We start from the raw sequence: 24,673 nt of genomic DNA, 5'->3' as shown, positions 1-24,673 counted from the left end.
GCAGCGTTTATGTAGTAAGTATTAGCGCGTGGTGTGTTGTTCCCCTCCTGGGAGCCGCCGACAGTGGGCAGCGACTGCCTGATGCCCATCCCTAGGCACGAGGAGCCGGGCCTGCGTTTAGTATCACTTTTAGCGCCCCGTTCACAAATCGCGCACCCACTGGACATAGTGCAATACAGGCGGGTGCCAGTAATCCCGCTTCCAGGTTGCCCAACCCTGGAAGCTAGCAAAAAAAAAAAAAAAAAAAACGCAAGTGAAAAAATATCGAAGCCTCATTACCACGGAGAAAATGTAGGTACTCGGTTGAAAAACTCAAATAAACTTATAGAAGTAAATATTCACATTTTTTTATTATTATTATCAGTTTATTTCCGAAGAAATGTCCATACAGAGATAAAACATAAAATGCAGACAAATGCATTGTATACAGAGTCAGATACAATAAACGGCCTTAAACAGCCACTGGTGAAGATACAAAAACAAAGTTAAAACAAATACAAAAACATCAAGTTACAACAAATAAAAGTGCATCCGGATACATCGGAGCGTGGATAGTGCGGCATCACAGAGAGTCCACCTAGAACGTGACTAAGGAATACATGTCTGCAAGAATGGAAGCTCTGTATGTTCTGTCCTTGCAAAGTTTCTCAACGTCTATGGCTAATCTATTAACTATCTGGAAGGAGTTATGTGGAAACATGTTATCCAGGGAGGACATGCTACGGCAGCTTAGATCTGTATGGGGAGGTGTTGGACTGGCATCTTCTCCTGTCGGACGGTCTGGCGATGATATCCCAAATATCGGGTGACTTCAGTTTTCCGGATAGAAGCTGAGAGAGGGTCAGAAGGTTCCTAGAAATGATGAGATACCTCCAAGGAAGCGTATTAAGATTGGTGACCAGAACAGATTTTGAGACTGTAGGTGTTAATCCCGCAACCCTATTTAGCCATTTCAAGATCCAGAATTCCAGGGAGAGGAACCTGGCTTGGTATGATGAGGATGCTGACGACCATATAGTTGAGGCATATAATGGAATTGGGAAAATGCAACGAAGAATGCATTTGATGATAAGGTCCGGGTTATGGAAGTTGGAGATCTCTTGTTTTACTGCCCATAAAGCCGAATATGTTTTCGTTCGAGTGGCATTAAAGTGAGGCAAGGTGAGGTCTTTGTCCCAGATGACACCCATATCTTTATGTTGGGTGACTTTTTCAACTGGAGAGTTCGCTATAATGATGTTCACATCGTTGGTATTTTTTTTTTCTTGGTGATAGAGAGTTGTGCAGTTTTCTCTTTGTTAATGGAGAACCAATCGCATGAAGGTCCAGTTCATGTAGCTGTCGTTTGGAGCTCACACTGATAAACTGGAGAGACTGGGGGCATTTTGTGATGATGAAGAACTTAATATATTTTTTATTTTTATTTTATTAATAACAAGATACACAACAGGTAACCATTAACAGTGTATCTGAGATCAGAACAATAAACATAATAACAATAATATGAAATCCTACAGGACGATAAACATTGATATAGATTCAAACAATAAAAGCATATGTACAAAAGAGGATTGTATTAAGTTAAGTTACCGGTAAAACAAGTAATAATTAATCCGTTAGAGAAAAGAAAAATAATATAACAAATAATAAGCTACAATAATTAGATGTGAGCTAGTCACTTTACAGTTTAAGTGAAGAGGCAAACTTGTGGATGGAGTTCATCAGTGATTAGGAGTTGTCAAAGAAGTCAATGAGAGAGTCATTTGCTGATTCTGTTCAGTGGACTGAACTTCATTAAGTCCGTGTTGGCAGAGTCAAGGCGAAACGGTGTAAGGTTCCTGACTTGTCTACAGGGAGCATTGAAGTTTATTTTACTCAGGATATCAGATGCTTCGTAAATTCCAGTGATTACTTTGGCTAGAAGGGCGATGTCAGCAGTAACTCTTCTAGTGCACAGAGGCCTCAGATGAAAGTAATCACACAGCGATTCATAATACACTGAGTGATAGAATAGAGGATTGCGGTACGTAAGGTAACGGACAAAGTTTTTTTGGACTGCTTCAATTTTGTTAGTTAAAGTGTTTGTGTGAGGATTCCAGATGGGTGAACTGAATTCAAGGATTGGCAGAACAATAGTTTTATAGAGGATAACCGCATATCTGTAGCTTTTGAACTTGTATGTGTTCCGCGTAAGTGGTAAAATTAGTACGGTTTGCTAGGAAGCGTAAGTGGTAAAATTAGTATGGTTTGCTAGGAAGGGTTCTAAAGATGCGGCGAATAGGGCGGCAGAGAGAACGCCCCCTTGGGTGAGCCCTCTGGAGCAGAGAATGTGGTGATTATGGTTTTGATTTCTGATCCATAGGGTCCTGGACTGAAGGAGTTTCCTAAGGAGAACTAGGATGTTGCCAGAGATTTTGAAGTAGTTGCACAGTATGGTACATAATGCACGGGTGGACATATTGAGAAAAGCCGCTTTAATGTCGAGGAACACAATATCCAGTTGCTCTTTGTTGCTTAAGGTACTTTCAATTCTGAACAGCGTGTCCAAGAGGTTGGTGATCGTGGACCGTCCAAGTAGAACACTATGGAGGTATGGAGGTTTGTGGCTGAACATGTGATGGGTGAGAGCAGGAAGTATGGCTTTTTCCAAGATTTTGAGGTAAGTGCATCCTACGGAAATTGGTCTGTAGTCATTAGGCGATTTTGGGTTACACTTTTTTCGAACGGGAGAAACATAATATGTGTTCCAGATAGCAGGGTAAACTCCTGTTACGAGGACAGAATTGAACGCATCAAGCAAGAGGTCAATGATATATACACTGCATAGTTTAATCATGAAAATAGGGAATCCATCCAGTGGTAGACTTGTTGGGAAGACTGTTGAAAACCTCAGTAAGGCGTTCCTTTGTAATGGCTATTTTATCCAGTGATGTCTGGTTAGCTGGTGGATTAACCCGAATAAAGGGGTTTGGAGCAGATAGGGGCTTAGTTGCGAGCGAGTTAGCCCATGCGAGGAAGATGTCAGTGGTCATGGGGGACTGTTGGTTCTTGTTGGTGAAGATTCGTTTCCCAAGTTTTATTCTGTTTGCAATCCAGTCGTTCTGCGCCTTCCTCCGAATGCGTAGGAAGCGTGCCCGATGTTTTTTGTAGAGTTGGTAGTCGGCTAGATCCCGTGTTCTTTGCCATTTCCTGTATAGTTTCTGTTTCATGATAAAGGCGAATTTTGCGTCGCTGGTAAACCAGTTCTTGGTTCTGGGAGACAGGCGTACAGATTTGGAGGCCCCTTCACAGGCGATGTCTTTTAACAAGTTAACTAAATTGGTAAGCGTTTTATCAGGGTGGCTAGCAGCAATTTTTGTCCAGTCTGTAGCTTTTAGTCTTTGTAGGATGATTTGAGGTTGCATATATTTTAATGAGAAGATCTTGAGTTGGGATTCTTTATGGTCATGTTCAAGTTGTCGGGGAGACATAGCTTTCACTATCAAAGGAAATTGGGAGGTGATCTGACACAAACTTAAAAATCGGCGTTGTGAGAGTGAGATGGTCAAGGTTATGGAACAAGAGGTCGAGATTTTGATGTCGTCTTGTACGTTGTGTATGGGTTAGTCTAAGACCTAGAGATGAGAAAGAGCGTACGACGTCCTTCATAGAAGCTTCATGTCTTGGGGAGGGCATGTTGAAGTCTCCTAAAACAAAGGTGAGCATGTGAGGCTTGAGGTGGGCTATAATCCAGGTAGTTAACTCATCCCTTGTGTCGGGATTATGGTCAGGAGGTAAATATACCGCTACAACTTGAGTTCTCACTTCTTTAACTTTAAAAATTGCAGAAATCACTTCAAATGCGGGGGAGTCACTAAGTCGCTAAGATGGAGACGCCACCTCCACGTCTGTGGTCCCTGCCGTTGCGAACATTTCTGTAATGGTGGGGAGTGGCCAAGTGGGTGAGTTGTCTTCCATGGTTGAGCCAAGTTTCCTGGGTACAGATGAAATCATATTCGTCGAGCAGGAGGAGAGATTGCAAAGGGCCAATTTTTAACAATACTGCGCACATTTTGCGAGAAGACCCTGATTGTGGGGCATGGATGGAGGTTTTTTGGAATAGATGATTGCTATTGTAGAGGACGAGTAAGCAGGGATTGCTGAAGGGATGGCCTTTTTTCGTCAGAGAAAGGTCTGATAAGTATTCCTGGAAGCCAGAAGTCGGGATCCACAACTTTTTCGTAGGCAGAGGGTGAACACCTTACTAGAAATGAGGCATAGCCAGTTTGCCTAGTTTTAAGTTGTTTTACTTCGGTGGGGACATTGTGTTCCACAAGAAACATTCTCTTTATGGAATCGGGGCTTGTTGAGGGGTCCAAACCGGGAGACAAAATTCTTGGTTCTGGGCAAAGCGATAGAGATGTCATATTTCTCTGCGAGCGTCTGTTTACTAGGATGAGCCTTTGATAATCGCTTGTTTGTTAATGTTGTTGGAATTCTTTGGTTGCCTTCTAGTGGGGGAGAAAATTGGGTGGGGCTCTTTCTTCTCGATACACATTTCTGGTCAGCGATTCTCGGTTCAGTAGCTTGATCATGTCTATCGTGTGGTACAATATCATCATTTATTTCGTGAAACAGAGTCAACTTATTAGTGCGGCACTACGCGGGTGACTTTGTTTACTTCCTGTGGACGTTTGTCGCTTTTCTTCTTCTGATCTCGATTCTCAAGTGATTTGAGGAACTTGCAGTAATCTGATTTGATTAGAAGAGTTTCAAGGGCCCTTTCATTTTCTTTAGCCACCCTAAAGGGATTCTTATTGTGCATCTTTTCGTTTTGTGTAAGCAGTTCGGCAGACTCTAGGGGTGTTGTTTGCGTGGCTGCATCCCGTTTTGTGACTATGCAGCGGTCATTAGTGCAGAGACACCGTTCAGCACTTATTTCCTGAAGGGTGAGGGCGATTGTCCCGAGGACTTCACACAATTTCGTAGATGCTTCCTCGATTGCAATTGTTTTTCTTTTCCAATCAGCCTCCTGCACCTTCAAAATCTGTTCCCCGAATTCTTTTTCTTTCTTTGCTACATGAGTTTTTAGCAGTGTTATTTCTTTCCGTATCGTGATTAAGCTGGGTAGTTTGGGTGTGGCTGAGGTTCTGCTGTTCGCTGTCGGTGCTGCTTTAATATTTTTGGTTTGACTACTACAATTCAAGTGGATGAATTATTATTGATGGAATTATTACTGAATTGTAAATATATGAGTTGTAGAATGTATGTACAGAATCATTAATATGTAAATACTGTATATATTAAACTTAAAATGTGTATAAAATGTATTTCGGGACGAGACTACGTGTTCAGTATATGTAACCCACTGCACGTAGTATCTCGTACCCTGATATGTACTTAGCACCCTCCTGGCACTTTGCCGTCCCGGGGTGGTTTCCTTATGGAAATAAACAGATAATAATAATAATAATAAAAAGTTGTTTTCTTTCAAGAGTGGGGGGGGGGGTATTGCAATCTTACGTTTTGATTTCATTTCGCTGTGGACAGATTTCAGTTTGCGACTCATTCTCGTGTGTTTCATGCGATTAATTGTGCATTCCGAGACTTCGCTCTTGCGGGGAGATGCCCTTGAAATATCGTGGCTATCGAAAGATTTGTTCTCTTGGGCGGCGTTACCCTTACTTTCCGGTATATCGCGGTGGTTGCAATGAGGGATCACTGCGGTGTTTATGCCCGATAGGCGCTTTGTCACTTTTTTCATGTTGCCGAATAGGGCTGTTAGTTAGCTTCAAAACAATCGGCTTCAGCTTCAAAACAATCGGCCCACGCAGTGAGGGGAAGCTCGCACGGACGACCTTGAGAGAAGCTAATGTTTAAGAGACGGGACACAAAAGGCACGTAGAGCGCTGTTGGCTTTTGATATAGCTAATATTAAAATCATAAATATCTTTTTACCTTGTATCTTCCTTCCGGAATCACTTAAAGATGTGGATTGGTGACTTAAATCCGCGTCTGAAGGTATTAAACTTAAGCCATGGGATTACTGTGGCACTGAAATATTACAGACATTGGAGGAGCACGTTGTACGACGTCAGCACTGCGCGAGTATACGAGATGATGTTATTTGTTGATGATACTACAATTTTAACTGTAAATGCTAGAAATACAGTTCAATTTACATATCTCGCAAATAGTTATTCTATTTATACTTTAAAGGACAACAATGATGATGATACATTAGTTGCCTTGGAACCGATAAGATCGGATAGAGCTCTACAGAATCATACTTTAGTCCCAATCCTCTCCTCAACCAAAAAACGGGCCTCACTCAGAAACAAATCAAGATCAATATATCCGTCCAAAAAGTATGATTTTGTCAGGCAGACAGCCACAAGGAGACTGCTGCCCAAGGCAAGAAACTTCCATTTCAATTCTAAATTGATTCCATCTGTAGTAAACTCAATACTCGTCTTCTAGTGTTAAGAAGAGTCCATCATGAGGCCAGAAAGGAACAGTAGTCATCATGAGACCATTATCACTGCTTCATTAATTCTTTACTCTTAGGTTATCTATTCTTAATCCTTAGTTTGCTAAAAAAAAAAAAAAAAAACGAGGCCAGGATAATTCTGTTAATATTTCTGTTAGTCGGTTCAACCTATGCGCTACAATTTACTCCAATTTATAGAGTAGAATGTTCCACCACAAACAACAGTCGGGTCCATTAGCAACCATCCACAAGCGTAAAATATTACTGAGAGACAGCCACGAGGAGACTGCTGTCGAAGGATAATTATAGACTAGGTCTCTTATAAAGTTCTTGTTGGTTCTGTCTTCTATCAGTTATCCTTTAACTTTAACAAAAATGTCTAAAAAGCCGTTTGCCAATGTAACACTTCAGATACTAAAATATCTTCATTAATGCGATTCTTGTTGATTAGGAAGACCAAAAACGTTGAGACGTGTACCTCCACTGATTTCCTCGTAAAAATTCTAAATAAACTTTTTTATTCCTTTTCAGAAGGTCTTTTCACAATTGTTTTACTTTAATTCTATCCGAAATCCACCGTAAAGGCCCATTTAAATTTTAAAAAATTGAGATTGAGATGCATCTCACTAAGAAACTTCGTGTCCCATCCATCATAAAAAGTTGCATTTTAGAGTTTTGCAATTATTTAACATTGGTTAAACGTTACTCTAAAAATATCCACCGGGGGCGATGCAAAAATTATTAAAATTAAGTAATGCGAGGATATTCTTGTATATTGAGTTTCGGGTGAAAGGGTCCAATAGGAGCTGAGTTGTATAGTTCGTTAAAGACGGCCCAAAATAGCGAAATCTCTTCAATTTTCCCATTTCGTCCAGATATTTATTTGAAACACCGTAAAGGACTTTCAAAGTCACGTAAATTGTAGATGGCGCTAAAGTACAAAATGGAATCATTTACTAACGCGTCATCCTCCATTTTAAAGCGCTCTCGTCCATTTTGTGATCACAGAGACGCATTTTTCAAGTAGGCTGTGAGAGTGACAGACAAGCTGCCGATTCTTTTCTCAAACAATCCACACGGGATGCCCTAAAGTGCTGTCTCTTTCCACAATACTAAAAAGATGTTCTTTTTCAGATCCGACGGACCAAAACAAATATATTTTGTCAACTTCTCACTCGTCTGTTCCAATTTGAATTTCAGTTTTCAGTTCGAGTCTTTTCGAAAGGTCTGGAAAGTCCCAAAGTACTTTTTGTTCTCAACTACTATTTTTACATTCTCCTCGGCTGCACCTGGAACCTGTTTAAGTAACAATACTCGATGGTTCGTATACTGCGGACAAAGCAGTAAGACATGGATCCGTTCTTCCGTTTTACCACAGGTGCAAAGAGGATCCGGCTCCATCGGTAAGTTTGGCTCTCAAAGATCCGTGGCCTGTTAATAAATACGCCATAACCATGCTTGGCTCAAACCTTGAAATGGTAGATTGAGTTGAAGCGAACTGGACGTTTTCAATATGCAGCAGAACGTCAGTAATCCGGAATAATTGATGTCACACCTCTTCCGGATAATCGAACCGTAAAATTTTCCGATAAAATTAAATAAATTGTTTATTTAATTAAATCAGATTCAATAAACTGAATCTTACCTTACGATTAAATGAAATAATTAATTTAATAAAAAAATTAATTAATCTCGGAACACAGAAACAACCATCCGGGCATTTTAAGATTTTTATACAAAACAGGAAAATTAGAAATATTTTTAAAAGCTCCCGGTTTTTTCGACTTACCGATAACGACAATCTGCGCATCTACAGCAACTGTAACTCGCTCTTTTCTCGTCTTAAAACCTGGCGCAGGCCCTTCTCTTTTAAGTGTAAGAACTATTCTTACACTTATTTTTTGGAATTTATAAATTATCAAATTTTAATAAATAACTAAGTTAAAAACAGTCAAGCACTCAGCAGAATTGGTGGTCTGTTTATACTTCGAAAGTGAGAGATTAGCGTAGCAGCAGGAGGGACGCTGACCAGACTGTGAACAATGGGTAGGCCAGTTTGATGCAGTTCGTGCCTACAGAAAAAATAGGGCTGTGGCCTGCTGACGGTAACGGGGGACAAAAGAACGCCCACACCCCTAAAGTGGTTTCGGTACCCCGTCCAAAGGGAAGACCCAGATCAGAGAGTTCTCCGTGTTCGAGCTTTAAACAAAGTACAAAGAGGTCGACACGGGAGGCACTCTCACAAATTTCACAGGCAGTGTCTTGGAAGGAAGCGCGAAGGAAGAGGTAAGTGGTAGCGGGCATCCCAAAGATAGGTCTACAGATTGCTTAGTGCCCGGATGTTCTTGACACAAAGAAGGGAGCTCGACCTACCAGACGCGGGTCGGGGCGACGAGAAAAAAAAAATAAGCGAATGAAATTAAAGATGAAGAGAGAGAGAAAAAAATGATTGGACGAAAAATAAGGGAGAGTTGGAAACAAAACTCGGACGCAGGAAGAAGACGAGAGAGAGCCCGAAAGTCAGAGTCCCGAAGCCTGGAAGGGAAAGATCCGGAGGAGAATCCCGGAGAGGCGTGAGAGTGGCGGAAAGATAATTTTTTTGGGAGTGCGGGAAACGCATATAGAAAGTTCCGTAAAATGATAGTATAGTGGGAAAACTAATAGCGAAAGGCAGAATGACCTGGAGGAAGTCCTGAGTGTGGGAAGGTCAACGTGGAGACAGAAAAGAGCCGTAAGCCTAGCAGATCAGGGAAGAAATCGCAGGAAGACCTGAAGGATCGGAACTCACCCAGGTGGTAGAGAAAGATACCAAATAAGTCAGCTTAGTGAATGTTACTAACGAGAACGGGGTTGTAAAGAAATCCATGGGAGAAAATTGGACAGGACAGTTTTAGAAGTATTGTAACGTGTAGAATACTAATTTCTAAAGATAGGAATAGGATATAATAGAAATAGAGAGAGAGTGAGTGAATGTTACTCATCTGTGACTAGAGGTATTGATGAGAAATTTTAAAGAAATGTGTTAAAAGTGAAACAGTCGGTTTCAGGAATTGCCTAATTGCTATTAACGGAGTTAATTGTATTCGATAGAAATCTCCTCCTTAAAGTATGTAAGAGAGAGAGTGAAATATTATTGGAGTTATTCTGTATATGTTGAAAAGGATATATATATATATGACCATATGTAAAGGATAAAATATTTAAGAATTTGTAATGAAACATAGTGGAAGTTTATGGATTGTTTAAGAAGGGTGATTAAGGGAGGACACCATTTCATGTATATGATAATTACTGTGGTGTAAAGTTTTGATATTATGAATAATGATGAATGTGTAAATAATCCTTGTACAATGGTAAATAAATACTTGTTGTATTAATTCCCCTTGTTTCGTCTTAATAGACGGACACCTCAGAGCTATAATTAGTAGTACGAACTATCCAAGCTAGGGAAGCTAATATAAAGAGAAAAAATAATAAAATAAAGTCCTCAGTACTTGGATCTTCCGATGAGCAAACAGGATAAAATTAAGGGAATAATATATTATGCAGCAGGTAGCGTGTGGGCCTTGGAAGGGAAGTGAGGACCCCCCTCTTTAAAGGAATAAAGAAAATAACAACAACAGCCTTTATGGTTCCAAGGAAAAGGGGGAAAGAAATAGCTAAGGGATAGATTAAAATAAGGTCTAAAAATAAAACGTAAAAAAAAATATATATAAAATATCATAATAAAATATCCCCCCCCCACATAAGGTTTTTCTCGGTAATGCGGTTTTCGATAATGAGCCCATCTCATCAACGTCACGAACGTTTTCTTTTTCGTAATCCGCTATAACCGAAGCCAACTTACTTTTAAAGGAACCCCCCCCCCCGCAGAAAGTTTCTCGCCTTCAACATCCACTTCACGCGTTTCAGTTTGAAGGTTTTCGGCCAACCCGCGCTTGCCTTAAAAGCTTCGTTGCCTCTTAATTTTGGATTAAAATCCAACGCTTTTTCACGCGACATTGGGCCACCCACTGGTTTGCCCGAACTTCGCTTCAGAAGAAAGCGCGAAATAAGCGCGCTCTCTAAAGCGGCATTTTCACGTTTCGCCCTCACCCTTTGTAATGCCGGACCCTCGATTCTTCGCTCTCCATAATCGACCAAATTCTGTTACGGCGTTGGAATTCTTCTCGTAAATTGCCGAAGTCCCCGCATTAAACTCTTCGGGGAGAGATTTTCTAAATTCCCACCTTTTCTAATTCTATTAATAATTTCCGTTTTTTGTCGCAATCTTAAAATCTTTTCGTTCCATGTTTTTTTTTCCGTAAAAAAACTGAGAAAAATTTCAGTTTCGGGCCGATTATTAACGAATTTGGGGCAAAACTAATCCGAAATCCGAGAACACCCAGAGGTGTCCGCGATATCTTTCTATAGCGCATTTGTGAAGGTCACTTAAAATTGTAGAGGTCGCAACCAAAAAACAATTTCAGTTTTCGGCTTATTGCGCTTCTTGTTTGTACAATCTGTTCTAAACGAGCAGTCAATTCGACCATTCGCATGTTGCAATCAAAATTCAATTTGCAAACGCGATCACCCTAACTGGCGCTTGCTTACTACCGTTAACTTAATAAAAAGGAAGAAGAAGGAAAGACTTTCAAATTATTCCGGATAACCGACGTTCCGGATAACTGCTGCATATTGAAAACGTCCAGTTCGCTTCAACTCAACCTACCATTTGTGAATCTTTGACTTTACCTACGCTTGACTTAAAGTTGTGGTGAGTTCATGGTATTTTTTTGGTTGTTGGGACCGTGGGGTGGTAGAATTATTAGCGTGAGATTATATTACAAACTGAGTAATTGATTTCATAGTCGTACATTGCATTGCATAGTGCTCATACATATATCACTGAAATCTCCCATAGACTTTGTATGGGTGAAAATGGCCACTTGAAATATTCCATTTTTTGAAGTAGTCATGGAGACGGAAAACATTTCCTAGCGCCATCGCAGTATTTTGACTTAATACCATATTTTCAATAGTTTATTTAAGCCTTCTGTTGGATGACATTGTGGGCTTGTTTGGGCTATCATTTTTCAATCTTAAAGTTTATATTTCTCCTCATCTATTGGTCCTAGGGATCCCGGTATTGGTAGGTGAGGATCTTAAGAAAATACTTAATTTCAAAAATTTTTCTGGCGGTCTCAGGCTATTAGGGACCGAGATCTAGACACTGCTTTTCGAAGATTTCAGAACTTCCCTTCCACTTTCCATCCAGCTGGAAAAGTGTAAATACATACTAAACATAGACATATTGACGTAACTCCGTCTTTAGGGTACTAGTGAGTATCCTATTAGGATTGAGAAGACAAGTTTAGAACAAGAGGATAGACAATAGTTGTGTGTGTTTTTTTTTTTTTTTACCTACAGTTATCTGACATGGATACTGACTTGGACCATGACCAAGTTAGGCTACTGACACAAGAAATTGACATTGAGAATTCTTCTGGATCAGAGTCTACGGATTCATGTAAGAAGAAAAAGGGGTGCAGGGGGGAAGAAAACTCCCAAAACTCCTAGAATTACTCAAGCTCGAGGAGATAAAAACCTTGTGGTGGAGGAAAGTCCCTCTGTTTCATTGGCTTCTGAGCAGCCGATGGTCATTGTCGAAAGTAACTCGGTTCCAACAGAATTATCTGAGGATCTTTCTCTAACAGAGGGATTGGACCTGGGTGGGTCTTTGAATGCTTCAATTGTATATGCAACAGTTGCCAAAATCAGGAAAGCTCTGAGAGAGTTTTTATCAAAGGATTCTAGCAAGAGAACTAAGTCTGCCTCTAACCGCATTCATAGTCTATGGGCGGATCTAGAGGCAGTTACCACCGCAATCTTAATTGACAATGAACGACTTAAGACCAAAGCATCTGAATTGGAAATCAGAGCAGGTCTTTTGGACAAGATGATACAGATCCAACGTGATCTACATCCTCATAAGACTTTTACGGAAGCTGTTCGTGGTAGTACAAAGCGAAATAGACAGACTCCTGAAATAACAGAGATTCCACTACTAACTTCTTCAGTGGAGGTGGCAGCTACTTCGGGCAGATCAATTGCTGGTGAAGATAGGATGGATTCCGGAAGTGGGATCTCTGATTCCGAAAACATACTAACACTTAGGCCCTCAGCAGAATCGTCCCTGGCGTCTACTCAGGATGTCAGGAAGGCAGTTACTGAAGTGATTGAAAAAGATCACAAGGACATGAAAATCAAGGGTGTACGTCTTTTGAGAAACAAGGGTGTGTTGTTAGAGACAACAAATCCTGATGATGCCAAGAAGATCTCAAGTGCTTCTGCATTAAAAAAAAAATGCAGGATTATCAATAGAAAAACCCAGATTGTCCGATCCTACAATTTTGATCTACGGTGTCCCGAAGGACTATTCAAAGGAAGATATTTTGGAGGATTTAATTAATAAAAATTTAAAAGACTTTGGTTTTAGCCAGGAGGAAGTTAAGATTGAGATTACATTCAGATTTAACTCTGGCACCGGAACCAGAGTGACCAATTGGGTTATTGGTTTCAGCACACGCCTTATGGGATACGTGATTCAGAGAGACAAACTTTATCTAGGTTTTACGTCACATATTTTTCGTAAGTTTACATTTGTAAGCAAATGCTTCAGATGTCACACTTGGGATATGGTCACAGTGCGCAGCTTTGTTCCTATAAAGCTGTATCTTATGGCCACTGCGGGGGGTGGAGGCCATGTGTTTGCTGACTGTATTCACAAGGAGGAACCACCTCAGTGCGTTAATTGTAAACGTAGAGGTAGGGATTGTAATCACTCGGTCATTGATAATAAATGCCCTGAGTATCTTAAAGCTGTTGAATTGACAGACTGAAGAACCAGACATGAATAATACAACGGTAATTGATTCAACAAGTGTTAACCTGCAATACGGCGAAATAAAAATTCTTCAAATTAATGGGCAAAGATCTCGTGCAGCGGCGGACGAGATTAGGAAAGCTGCTGATGATCTGGGGTTTGATATTGTATGCTTGCAAGAACCGTATTACTCTTCTCAGGTAGGGGGTTCAGCGCATAAAGTTATAGGATATCCAATTTCGGCAAGGATTATTGCCTCAAGGGACGATCAACCCAAGGCCGCCATAATTATCTTCGATTACATCATCGATGTTCTACTACACATATTCCAGAGAATTTTGATGGAGGAGAACTTCCCGAAGCTGTGGAAAAGCTACTTTGTAAAACCTATCCCCAAAATAAAAAACCCAAAATCTGTAAAAGACTTCATACCAATCGCTATCGGATGCTCATTGCAAAAAATCTTTGAAAAAACAATCCTGCACACCATTATCGAGCATTGCTTTAAGCACAGGCCAGAATACCTGCACTCAGTACTTCCACAGAGATCGACCATCACCAACCTCATGGGGACACTGCTAAGGATCCAGCATGCACTAAACAGCAAGCAGATGGTGGACGTAGTCTATTTAGATGTGGCATCCGCGTATGATAACATATCCATCCCAGCTCTCATAGTCATTCTGCGGGACTACTTTCACATTACAGGAAATACCCTCCATTTATTAAAGAGCACTCTTTGGCGCAGACAAATTGCGGTGACAAACGAAAACATGTGCGCAACGTATGAGGTTGATAAAGGTGTCCCACAAGGAGGAGTATTGTCTGCCACACTTTTTGCCATAGCCCTCGAACCCTTCTTAGCCCAGAATAAGAAGCACTTCATCACATACGCTGATGATATAAAATTTTTTATTACCTCAGGAGATCAGAAATCAGCTGACTACCACAACCAAATGGCTAATACTAAAATAAAAGAACTTCAAGAGTACCTAGATTGTATCGGGCTGCAGTTGAATGGCTTTCACAAATAAAATAAAGCCAAACAAAATGGAAATATTTGTGAACGGCATCCTCATCCAAAAGGCACAGTCACACATTGATCTTGGTCTCAAGTGGGACGAAGGCCTGACCTTCCGCCGGCACTTCGCATACATCCGTAACAAAACATACGCGGCGCTTTGGGCAACCAGGCAGGAGCTCACCGGTATTAGAGACCCCGGTCTGATGAAGCAATACATCAACAGATGTGTTACTCCTATTCCCCTATACGCGGCACAAATCTGGTCTTCAGCTGCCGAATGCAGTATCAAAGCCTTTCTTGGACTCGAATACTGGCTCTTGAGATGGCTGAACAGAATTTCAGCTAAGCCTTTTACCATCTCAAGAGCTATACTATACTCCAATTTAGAGGTCACACCCTGGAGACAAATAATCACGTCAAGAAACATAATGACCCTCGCTCAGCTTTTAACGGGACGACTGGACGCACCGAAAGCCCGAGAGTGGATAGAAATACCCGGCGAAAAATCAAGACGAGTTGCAGATAAGGAACCACAACTGAAAGCGGCATTTAGGCAGTTGGATAGCCTCGGAAGATTCTTTCCAGCAAACACCATCCAGCTATTCAACAACCTCAACATCAATCCTGAAAAGCTCTGCAATTGCAAATCCTACAGAAAGGAAGTTCTCAGAAACTCTTACTTGCAAATACAGATGTAAGGATACAGTTTCAGCACCTTGTTTGGCCAGACACAAGCCACTGGGCTTTAGGAAACCCGACCCCATCAAGAAATAGATGTCAGGATTGCCTTACCTACACAACTCTAATCCCCACAGAAGAAGACGACTGCGGGAAAATTGAACTTTCAAATTTTTAATTTTGCTGTATCGCTGTCATTCCTGTTGTTTCATATGCTGTACGTTGTTTGGCTGTAAATATTTGTGTTTATGTAAATACGGTGAAACTCCCATTTGTGTGTGTGTTTAAGCAGAAGGAATGCTTCAATTGTCATGGTATTATGTTTCTTACCAGTTTACGGTAGTAAAAGCCTTTGCAAGTAATTAATAACTCAAAAATTCTATATTCCAGATAATTATAAATCAGATATTATGTATTTCATGTATTTCATAACTGTAACATATTTGTATGTTTTGTAACATAGTTGTATATGTATGTTCACCCTCTAGCCTGTGGCTGTAACCGGGTGTTCTCCTAAGAGAAATAAACTAAACTAATAAACTAATATCTTTAACAGTGAACTAGTAATAACAACTATCTCAAGTGAATGTTCTGCTACCACAGTTTGTATCCTGGTTTCCTCCAGGGACCAGTCGTTTTATCTGGTTTCCCAGTATTTTCCTCCCTCGGAAGATATTCAGCCAGCCTTACACACACTTGACAGGGTATGTAGCAGATTTTCAGCTAACAACTTACTAATTACAGTTGATTTCAACGCTAAGTCTACACTTCGGAAGAGTGGCTTTTCTGATGCTCGAGGCGCGCAGTTGGTTGATCTGATCTTGGATCATAATCTCTGTGTAAAGAACTTGCCAAATAAACCATATACATTCTCGACGACAAATATAGATGCTACTTTAAGCTTCATTAATCTGGTGGATAGGGTGCAAAATTGGGACGTCAATCCGTATCTAATTAATAGTGACCATCGAGCAATCACCTTCTCGATTTTACCGGAGGATAAACAAGTGGATATAACAATAAGGGATTTAAGGCGTTTTCTGATGGACAGGGTGAACTGGACCAAGTTTCGTGAATATCTGAATACAATTTTCAATGGAGATGACAAAGTAATCATTAACACCTTAACAGCAAAAGAATATGTCTTTCTGGTTCAATGTCATTTATATCAGGCGATGGCCTACTCGACGAAAACAAAACAGACAAGAAGAACTTCTGTCCCATGGTGGTCTTCGGCACTAGCTGAATTGAGACAACAAACTCAACAAGCACGAAAAGCATACCAAAGGAATAGGCATCTATCGGACGCAGACACTCAGGCTTTGAAAAATGATTACAGAGACTTGAAGAAGAGGTACCATAAAGCAATTGCTGATAGCAGGCAAAATTGTTGGCAACGTCTGGTGAAGGAAACAGGAAATGCTGACCCTTGGGGTATAATGTATAAGCTTTCAAGAAATAAACTTTTGTGTGGTGAAATTTACAACACGATAATTAGAGAGAATCAAGAAACTTCGGACTGGGAATCTACAGTCGAAGGGACAGTGAGTAGCCTCTTTCCGGAAGACTTGCAGTATATGGACAAGCGGTAATTAGAACAAGCGGAAATTAGACGCATTAATCTTTAATTGAAATTGACAACTGAAATTGCCATTTTTAATATGCATGAGCTAGGAGCTGCATGAGCTAGGAGCTGCAGGAGCTAAACTGAACCATAAAAATGTCCTGGCATTCACCTCATTGAGAATCAATTAATTGAAAAATTTTTTTCAATTAGATTTTATTAAACCCTGAGATTTTATTAAACTTATTTAATAAATGCTTGGTAGAGGGCTTTTTCCTCTTGAATGGAAGCTTGCGCTCTTAAAAATCTTGCATAAACCGGGAAAGCCAAAAACAAACCGCAGAGCATACATCACTTTATTGGAAAATCTTGGCAAATTATTTGAAAGGATGATTGCCCTAAGGATTTTAAAATTATTTACAGAATATAAACTCTCCTCTGATTGCCAGTTTGGATTCAAAAAAGGACGTTCCACTGAGGACGCAATCTCAACCCTGCTGACTTACATTCAGGAGGCAAACAGCAAATATGTTCTTGCTGTTTTTATTGACTTTGAGGGCGCTTTCGATTCCCTTTGGTGGGAGAGTACTCTCAGGTCACTGCAACTGGCAAAGTGTGATGACTACCTGTTCAAAGTCCTCAGATAAATAAATAAATAAATAAGATCTTTATTGTACAGTTCACCGGTACACGCAGGTACCACGACCATACAATACCCTTCACGGCACCATGCCAGAGGTTAACAAACGGCAGAGATAATAAAGGAATTGTAAAGATTAATTATAAGCAAATTATATAATAAAAAAAAAAAAAAAAAAGGACTCATAGCAGATAACATTGACTTGAAAGGAAAACTAATACAAAATAACAAATTGTGATAACAAAAGCTTTTCCTCAAGTCCAGTTTTCTGAGAGTCTTTTGCCCCGCCATAACGATCTGAGATCAGTTGGTAGTCCTGGAGACCACGTGCAGATCTAGGATGATCCGTCTATACTTTTTATCATCTATGATTTTAAATAAGTCAGCATCCAGGGATTGAACCAGGTGGAGCTTCTGATAAGGGAGGAACCGATCTTTCAAATGTAGTCTCGAAGGAAGAGCAAGAAGCTTGGGAGTGGAGCGGAGACCTGGTTGGGGAATCCGCCAGCACACGGTGTCCCAAACGTTGGGTGCTGAGACTCTCCCGGCAATCATTTTTACGGTGAAGATGAGTCTTCTCTCGTGCATTACTGCTGAAAACCTGGTTAAATTCAGCGCGTTGGCCATCGGTGTTGTGCGCTGCTGTGGTGGGAGATGACACTTCCAGGTTGCCCACTTCAGGAGCCAGTATTCAGCGGCTTTTAATGGTTTAATTGTGGTGTCTGCAGCTGAGCCCCACAACTCTACTCCATACAGTACACTTCCAAAAATCATCATCCTGATATACATCCTAATATCAGATTTATGTTGTGAATGTGTAGCAAGTGCTGCTTGGCAACCCACCGTTTCTTGTTGAATTTAGCACAGAGTTCTTCTATATGGTGATGGAATCGTAATTTTCTGTCGAAGATTACACCCAGATCTCTTTGCTTTTCAACGCAGGGGATCGGGACTCCGTCAATCGCAGGCTGAATTATGGTTGGTATGGGTTTAAGAGAGAATACCATGATGGCAGATTTCTCAGGGTTCACTTGCAGGTCAAAATTCTTGAGGTACTGCTGTACTTCTGATAAGGTCTTGTTGATGGTTACTGTGGCGTTTTTGGCTTCATCGGTCAAATTTATTTTTGTGAAGATCTTTAAATCATCTGCATATGATATCATATCTGTTCTATTGTGTATTAGTGGGTAGATGATAGCAGTGAAAAGAATTCCGGACAGGACTCCTCCTTGTGGAACGCCTGCTTGTATTTGTCTAGTATACCTTTGTTTTCCTATGTACATTTGGATGATTCTATTCCGAAGAAAGGATGTCAGAAACTTCAATACTGAGCCTGTGATGTGATAGTAATTTCGAAGGAGTTTGAGCAAGGCTGGGATGTGAACACTATCGAACGCAGCCTGTAAATCAAGATATGTGATTGCCATTTCTTCTTTCTCCTCAAATGATCCAAGGATTGCATTAGTAGTCATAATCAGGTTACTAACTGTTAATCTGTTTTGCAACGAATAATGAATTTGCTGGGGCCTGTGCGGGAGAATGTGCGTGGAAGTGTTTTCAGTACTGTTTTTTCAAGTAATTTCAATAGACACGAGGAACGAGAGATGGGTCTAAAGTGCCTGGCTTCAGTTGGCTGGGAAACTTTTGGGAGTGGCCTAACAGAATATAAATTCCATATTGGAGGGAAAAATTCTCCTTTTAATATGCTATTGAAAATTATTAGGAGCGGATCACTTAGAAATGGGCTCAAACATTTAATGATAAATTGTGGTACTTTGTCGATTCCCGCTGTACCAGTTGCAGGCAACTTATTAATCGCAGACAAAAGGTCTTGTCTTGTTAATTGAATGGTTTCAAGTGCATCTCTGGGCACATCATCATCAGACATGGGAATATCACTAGGCTCATGTTGGTTTTGCTGAACTCGTGCAATAAAGTCCATCCACCTTTCAGGATCAAACTGTGGAGGGAGTTCACAGTATTTCTGTCGGTATGATGGACAGCCCTTATGAAGTGTGGTTTCAATGTGATGTTTTATGGCTTGAGACTTGAGGCGGTTGAAGCTTGCTCGTCCTTTGGAGTACGCAATTCGGTCCGGAGCTAGTCCTGTCATTTTCCACTGTTTGTACAGTTCCTGTTTAAGCTTAAAACTGTTACTCAGCTCAGGAGTCCACCCTCCTCTCGTACGTTCAGAGATCCTTATTTTCTTTGAGGCTACATAATTAGAAATTGTGATGAGCCAGCGAGTTAAAAGGTCTAAGGCAAGTTGATTATCACATTGCTCAAGTGCATTCCAAGGAATTGCAGTGGCTGCTTCTAGACATTTAGTAATGTTGAGTAATTTTGGGCTCGTTATTATCTTGGTGTGGACCTGAGTCGAGACGTTGTAATTTGGAGTTAGAAAATATAAGTTAATTAAAATTGGCATGTGATCAGATTGAAAAGCTATTTCTGTTGTAGAATCAAGTTCACAATTGCTCGATGATAGCACAAGATCAAGATGGTGATCACCTCTGGTCGGGAGATTATTAATCAGATGGATTCCTAATGGGTGAAGGTTATTTAGCAATCTGGACTGAAGATGAACAAGTTGAGGGGAAAAGTTAAAGCCTCCACAGATAACATGCCTTCCTGAGTGATGGAGCCCATGAATGAGCCAATTAGTTATCTCGTCGACGGTTTCAGCATCGGGTCCTGGAGGGGTGTATATAACTGCAAAATCAATGCGAGCAGATTTAAATTCGCATGACACAATTAGCACTTCTAACTTAGTGGACTGACTTTTATAATTCTTAGTAGCAAGTATGTGCGGTGTTTTGTAGAAGAGTCCCACTCCACCTCCCCTTTTGTCTTGTCGGGAGCAGAGATCACATTATATCCAGCCGACACTGCATATGGAAAATGCTCCTCATTTCGGCCAAGCCAGGTTTCTGTTAAGCAAAGCACATCAAACTTGTGCGAAAGTAGAAGTTCTTCTACAGTTTCAAGCTTGTTACGGATGCTACGGGCATTCTGATAGAATATAGAGATGCTATTATGTCTGGGGATATTCCTTAGTACCCTCTGCGGTCTTTCTCTCTCTCTTTTTTAAGGTGTTTCTTTCAGATATCCTAACAGGAATTATTGTGAATTGGCTTCCATTCATGATTTCGGTAGTGAGTCAGCTAGTGGGGTTGACTGGACCCTGAATGTGATCGTGGTTTGATTGGCTGTGCCTCTGAAGTCTGGTGGGGGGGCGAAGATTGAAAGTAGGGCCTGATGAGGAACCCTTGAGGCCAAGTGGATGGCTGACACAGGATTTTATATTGGGTACTGTTGCAGTCTAATCTGAAAGATGAATAAGAAGGCCATTTTGTGGGTAGTTGGTATACATCAACGGATATATTCAAATTATCACTTATGCCATTTTTAACTTGCTCAGAGGTTGTGTGTGGAGCCAATCGTGAGATGAATAGCCTTTTGCGAGTGGGTTGTTGGTCGATGTGTGCTACGTTGCCACTAGTCTTGAGCCAAGTAGTTGGGGCTGTCCCAGTTATACATGATCTTCTCGATCTCTTGTTTCTTCGTGTCTCAGGTACCATCCTTGCCGTTTGGCGCTTTTCCTTCGTTGTGTTTCCTTTGGATACATGAGGGGACGGCCCGGCGACAACCTCACCCCACGAGTGGGGCCAAGGTGAGTTTGTGTAGGAGTTTCCTGACAGTGTCTACTAACAGAATTGGGATGAATGGTATTTGTAATCATGGATCTATCCAAAATTTGATTCGGTGCGTCAAGCTGGTGAGGTGTGCACGTTCGGCCTGCTATAAAGAGAGCTAGGGGATCTACACATGCAGCGTTACTTTCATAAGTTGATACCTCATAGGTTTATTTTTGATTCCGCATTGGGTTCTTTTTCAGTGCGGAAGTCTGATTGTATGCTGTTACATCATTCTCGTTATGTGTCATCCCATTAGTGAGTATAGAAGAGGTGAATGGGAATCCTGCACCTTGGCCAGGCTTCGAAGTGAAACTATTCATAGTCATGCTCTTAAGTTCTTCAAGTTGGCTCTTCAGATGAGATACTTCCTGCAGGATTTCTAAGTTTTGAGCCCGCAGAAACTGGTTTTCAGTGAAGAGATCAGCGACGCATTCAAAAATTCTCTCCATCTTGTCCAACGTAATCCTTGCATTATCTGTTTGTAGGGCTGTGATAGTTCTCGTGTGTTCAGTGATGATTTCTGTAAGGCTTCTACTAATTAAATCGTTGGTGATTACTTGGTCAGTATTGGCCATCGGGCTTTCAGGCATAATAGTTTTTGTGTTGGAACCATTACAAACAATCTCTGTTCCGTTTTCGTTAGTAACAAGACAGTCAGAAGGTTCGGCAGGCGGTAATGATGTCAGTGATGTGAAATTGTCGAGGTCAGTGTCTAGGATGCTGCTGTCTGCTTTCCGTGGGTTTACGGTTTCATTCTCTCTGTTGATTTTGCTCGTTCTGTTACAAATATCACATGTCCACACCTTTCGCCGTTCTTTATTCAGTTTCCATAACACTGTGGGGGTGCACGGCTTACAAAATCCCCTCTTGCACGAAAGACAGCTCAGAAATACAGCTGATTTCAGCACCTTACAGATAGCGCAGTTGAATTGATTATTTGGCATTTTTTCGTTGAGTATTCTCTTTCCACAGCTTTAAGTTCAGTTTCCACAAACTGCGTGATCAAAAATGTTCAACCAAGGGAATGTTTTGTAAAGTTTTCGGCAATGATTAACTTTACTACCCTTTAGCAGGTTACTCTTGGGAATTAGCCTATTAGGCACACCTTTGACCTTGTTCTTCTAGCATTCAGAAACGGGGTTAGATAGGCTTTGAGTAACGTCTATACAGGGTGTTTCAGTTAAACGTTTCAGAACTTCTAAGAGGGGTAGGGTACATCCTGACAACTCGAAATCATATAGCAATGTGGGGTCGGAAATGCTTTCCTGAAGCGGTGTTGTACACAGAAGCACCATAAAGAAAAGAGACCGTAAGTGAGAAATCGTTTTAATAATACATGAAAAGAAGCAAAAGGTACATGGATTAAAGTAAGTGTTCGAAGTTTCTTCAACCTCGTATTGCTTTCGCACAGTGGTACCTTGGAAACTGTGCTACAAATCCCCTTTTTCCTGCTGAAGTGTTGTTTTCCGATGAGGCATCCTTCACAAGGGAAGGAATTTTCAACACGCATAACGACCATATCTGGGCGGTCGAGAACCCGCATGCAATACGACGTCGTGCAGCACAGATTCGATTTTCGGTCAATGTATGGGCCGGTATTATGGGAGATCACCTCATCGGACCTTACCTGTTACCGTGTCGTCTAACCGGACCTATCTACTTGATCTTTCTGCAGCAAGTATTGCCACAACTTTTGAGAGATGAACAGATTTCTGCATCGACGCAACAGACAATGTGGTTCCAACACGATGGAGCCCCTGCCCATTATAGCGGAGATGTTCGTAACTACCTGGATGTCACATTTGGTCAACAGTGGATCGGACGTGGTGGTCCCGTGCGTTGGCCTGCTCGGTCACCCGACCTATCATGTCTTGATTTTTATTTCTGGGGTCATATGAAATCGCTAGTTTATGACACCCCTGTTGACAATGCTGAGGAGCTGGTTGCAAGAATCGCAGTAGCTGCCGAAGAAATTCGAAATTCGCCTGGAGTATTCCAGAATGTTCGGATGTCCATGCGTCGGAGATGTGAGGCGTGCATTGTAGCCCGTGGAAGAAACTTCGAACACTTACTTTAATCCATGTACCTTTTGCTTCTTTTCATGTATTATTAAAACGATTTCTCACTTACGGTCTCTTTTCTTTATGGTGCTTCTGTGTACAACACCGCTTCAGGAAAGCATTTCCGACCCCACATTGCTATATGATTTCGAGTTGTCAGGATGTACCCTACCCCTCTTAGAAGTCCTGAAACGTTTAACTGAAACACCCTGTATACAGTACTGTACTAAGCGATAGTTTCAAATAAAATTAATATAGAAGATTACCTGAAAACAATCATATTCAGAAGACGTGACTATGGGATCTGCGACGATGAGACGAACCATCTGATATAAATTGCTTACTTGCGAGAATAAGAAACACTAATATTGCATGATATAGGGAGAACTTCGTTCGGGGCGACCTTACACTACTCGCGCATGCACTCTATAATCGGAGCTCATTCGCAGGCTGCCACACACTATACGCGCACGCACTCGCTCCAATTCAAAACTTTATGGACGTATTCCAAGGATTATCCACTAGGCCTAACTGTCCACAATGCGTGTGTGACTACAGCAAAGCGTTAGCAGAATGCTAAGCCTAAAGGGATTAGTAGATGATGAGAGAGTACAGACAAGATAACCTTCGTAATAACAAATATTTCTCACCCACGTAATCCTCTTGCGAAGTTCTTTGAGCTGGCACACTTTTCCGGTGGGAAAAAACACTTTAAACACATCAAAATAACTGAACATTCAGGAGCTCCAGAACACGTGGCTACACTGAATGACGGCCATATCAAAAAATTGATCTTACTGAAAAAATCTTACTTTAAGGACCGACAAATTAGAGTACGTGCAAAGCATTTATCATACACGACTATCGTTTCAAGAGGATGCCCTCAGGGTTCAGTCTTGGGACCTCTCTTTTGGAATGCAGTGCTAGACCAGTGGCTCACGAAGGATAGCGATGAGTTCATCAAAGTTGCATATGCAGATGACTTGGTGGTGGCGGTGCAGGGAGGATCAAGACAAATTCTCGAACAAAAAATTCAGTCAGTTTTGAATAATTTAGTGGCATGGGCGGGTTTGAATAAACTAAAGATTTCTGTCACCAAGACCAATTTCATGGTGTTTAAACACCACTTCGATTATGGAAGGCCACCAAAGGTAACCCTATATGGTACTCAAATTCCATATGTACAGAACACCAAACATCTGGGTTTAACTTTAGATGATCGTCTCAGGTTTCATGTACATGTCACTAAAATCAATGAAAAAATCAAAAAGTTCGTAGCTGCAGTTGTTAGAATTTGCCGCAAGGAATGGGGTTTATCCAAAAAAACTCTGGTATTGTACTACAAGACGATATTTCTTCCCATTGTAGTTTATGGTGCTGGTATTTGGTTTGCAGCTGCTACCAAGGTTACAACTAAAGCCAAGCTTCTGTCCCTGCAACGTACAACGTTGCTTACAGTTATACGCGCTCCAAGGACAGTGTCGACAAATGCCTTACAGGTTATTGCAGGAACCATTCCCTTGGATTTTCACATTATTTTTACTGAGGTATTGCATATAACTTAAAGAAGGGATGGGCGTTACAAATACTGAATATCACCTCTAATCCAAATAACAATATAAAGGAGGAAAAACGTAGAATTTGGGGTGAGCTGGTGAATTGCTGGGATTTGAGT

At 41.0% G+C, this 24,673-nt stretch overlaps 1 protein-coding gene across 1 annotated transcript in view; it reads right to left on the bottom strand.

The window, feature by feature from the left end:
* The window catches only part of LOC150077636 (uncharacterized), a 179,192-nt gene that overhangs the window by 85,177 nt on the left and 69,342 nt on the right, over positions 1-24,673 (bottom strand). The window lies entirely within an intron of this gene.

This window comes from Mastigoproctus giganteus, chromosome 11 (assembly GCF_048544385.1).
Source record: "Mastigoproctus giganteus isolate SK-2022 chromosome 11, ASM4854438v1, whole genome shotgun sequence".
In the NCBI taxonomy this organism is placed as follows: Eukaryota; Metazoa; Arthropoda; class Arachnida; order Uropygi; family Thelyphonidae; genus Mastigoproctus; species Mastigoproctus giganteus.
Note: the sequence above shows the minus strand (reverse complement) of the source record. Positions and strands in the feature narration are given on the sequence as shown.